Raw genomic sequence first — 3,034 nt, forward strand, 5'->3', positions numbered from 1 at the left:
ACATACATATATAGATCCAGTGGGTGTTGAGTGAACTGTTGTTGTCACTGCAAGTTGTAGTAGTAGATAAGAACACAGCAAACGGTGTCCAAGGCGTACCTTGTCTCATTTTTGTTTCATTTAGTTGCTTAATGTAACAGGAGCTATGTGGCAGTCCATCATTTGAACACCTTTAATGTGAAGGAAGTGTAGAAGTAGAAGTGTAGTAGAGCTCAGCAGCAAAAAATACAAATGCCTCACATGATTGTCATTCTCAAAAACAGAAAGAAATAACTAAATGAGCATCAGTCATGTTTCTGCATTTCTGCTAAATAGTGAAATCACTGCTGTTTCTATGCTAATATGGAATTTATGGCTCGCTCATGAATGACATTTTCATATTGTCGGAAATAATGTCAAAATAGCGTCAGAAATGACATGCTGTATGTTCAAGGTTTGGTTAGGATCATGTCTGATGGGAGACAGGTGGTAACGGGCAGCGGACTTACTCAGACACTTTGTACACCTAAACATCAAGCCCGACCTCCGGCCTAAGAGGTTTTGCAGCACTATAACAACATCACGTTGCCTGTGTACCTGACAGTCAACAGTCATTTCCATGCAGCCCAAAGAGGTTGCATGTCAAGAAAGCATAAACAAACAACTGATCCATCTTGTCTTTGGCTAAGCACCACCTTCCTTAGCCAAGAGGCAGGCATTTATTTCTGGCTTTTCCAAACAGTTTTTGATGCACCAACTGAACATCATTTATTCATATTAATCATGCTAGTATTACACTTTGAGAATATGGAGCCACTATCCAGTGTAATCGAGATACAGTGTTACTGTAATGAATGCAGGTAGTGTTCAGTGTACCATCTGATAACAAAACTTTGAATCCTTGCCTGCTAATGTAATAATATAAACAGACATGCTATTTATTTTAATAGATACCTTCCTTATTTGCAGAATTTTGTTGAGCCTTTATAAAAGCCTGACCGTGGGATGTATACATGATCTACCTATCTTTCATGCTTTTCATGCTGTATTTTAACTCCAACTTGTCTTAAAATGCCTGATGCAGATTTCCATTTCAAAGCGGTCTGATGTAAAACATCACATTTGTGAACTGTCAAAGCCACTGTCACAGACTAAAAACACAACAATAGACTTACTCTCTCTTTCTGAAGGCTTCCCTGTACGACAGCTTCTACATATATGTGACTTCAAACACACCTGGAGTGAGGCACATTCTACGTGTGTGTGTGTGTGTGTGTGTGTGTGTTTACACATAGGGCTTTAAAATGTCACATGAAACTAGCAGATGTTCATGAGAAGTCTCAGCTTTGACAAGCTTAAAAGACTGAAGTGTTGTGTTTGAGTAATTGTGTGTGTGCCATGTCTGAAGTTCAAAGTCCATTTTTTCTGCCATCTGTATGTACTTTGAGGGAGGGAGGACTATCAGCTGCCAGCGGCTATGATGAAATCTGTATTCTTTTTCTCTTTCTATCGCTCTCTCAAAGATTAACGGTGGATTAAAATATTTGTACTGCGAAGTGAGATCTAGTTCAGGAGTTCACTGGAAGGATGTGGCCTATGAAGGTGTTCCTCAGACATCTGAGACCCATGCTGAACCTGCTGCTAATTCCTAAATATGATTAACACTGAGGGTGTGTTTAGTGCAAGAAATCCTCAGCCTAAACCACAAAATAGTTCTAATGGCATTGCCTTCCAAATTGACCTAAAGGAGTGTTTTCTGATCAGGCATTCTATTTCCTATCGCAAAAATAAACTACAGCAAGCAGCTACAGTCTATGGTGGTTAAGTTGATATCAATGTATTTCAGTTGGAAGTCAGCTTGTGTTGGATGTTCAGCGTGCTGAGATGCCACTAATTTTTATTTAAGTATGGCTATACTACACCCCTGTGACCTCTGATAAAAATGCGGAAGGATTATTTCAGGAAAAAGTGTGAATACAATTATCATGACAAAGCACCAAGCATTGAGAAAACTTCAGGGTGGACAGCTGCACCATGTTTGAGAGGCTAAAAATAGGTATTGAATGAAGTACTATGTTGGTTTCACTATCAGTTTAAGGGTAGTGGTATTGCTACTAGTATTGTAAGTTTTTAAACTATAGCCAGTCCTACCAATGCCATTTTTTTCCTACAAGAATAATGCTCTCTCAATGGTTGGTGGCCAAGTTCCATTATACATGACTTCATATGTACTGTACCAATACAACATAATGGATAACTGCAGGCTGTTGGACATGTTTGTTGTATATCTGGTTTACAATGTTTACATCCAGCAGTATGTTCTGTTTCTTTGGTCCAGTTTATATGATGGATTTACCACTGACTCATAACCATCCGAACTATGACGGCCATTACCGCTGAGGCTCAGGTTCGGTTTCCAGCAACTTCCAGCTTGGATGTGAATTCCACTGAACACAATGAACACAAATGTGTGAGTGGGAAATAGTTAGTAAGTGAACTCCTTGTTGCAGTAGCAAGTCTGGTTGCTCAGGGTGCCTGCATGAAGCATGTGGAAGCAGGTGGATAGTGTGGACATCTGAGCAGAGGCACCCTACACCCTCCCCAAACAACAGTGGAGTTACCATTAGTTTGTTCAAATACAACGTGTGCAAATCGCCGAAAATGACCATGGAATTCAAAATGGCCGACTTCCTGTTGGGTTTGGGTTATGGGTCCAAGAAGCTTTTTTGCGTGTCCCATCATGATACACGTGTACCAATGTCTGTCGTACGTGTCTAGGGGGCTGATTCTGGGGGCGTGGCTAAGCCATTTTGTGACGCCCATCTATGGGACCAAGACAATACCTTAGCCTTCGCCATGATTGAATTTTGTGCAAAGTTTTATGATTTTTCGGGCATGTTTAGCCCCGCAAATATTGTTCAAATGTTAACACAAAAGCTGTTTTTGCCGCGTCACCATGGCAACGTGGTTCTAGGCAAATTCTTAAGATTCATAAGATGTCATTGTCATCTTTCTAAGGGACTTCTGACATAATTTCAGCTGGATCTGGTCAATC

This window comes from Morone saxatilis, unplaced genomic scaffold, assembly GCF_004916995.1.
Source record: "Morone saxatilis isolate NCDOM2014 unplaced genomic scaffold, NCSU_SB_2.0 Contig17, whole genome shotgun sequence".
NCBI lineage: Eukaryota > Metazoa > Chordata > Actinopteri > Moronidae > Morone > Morone saxatilis.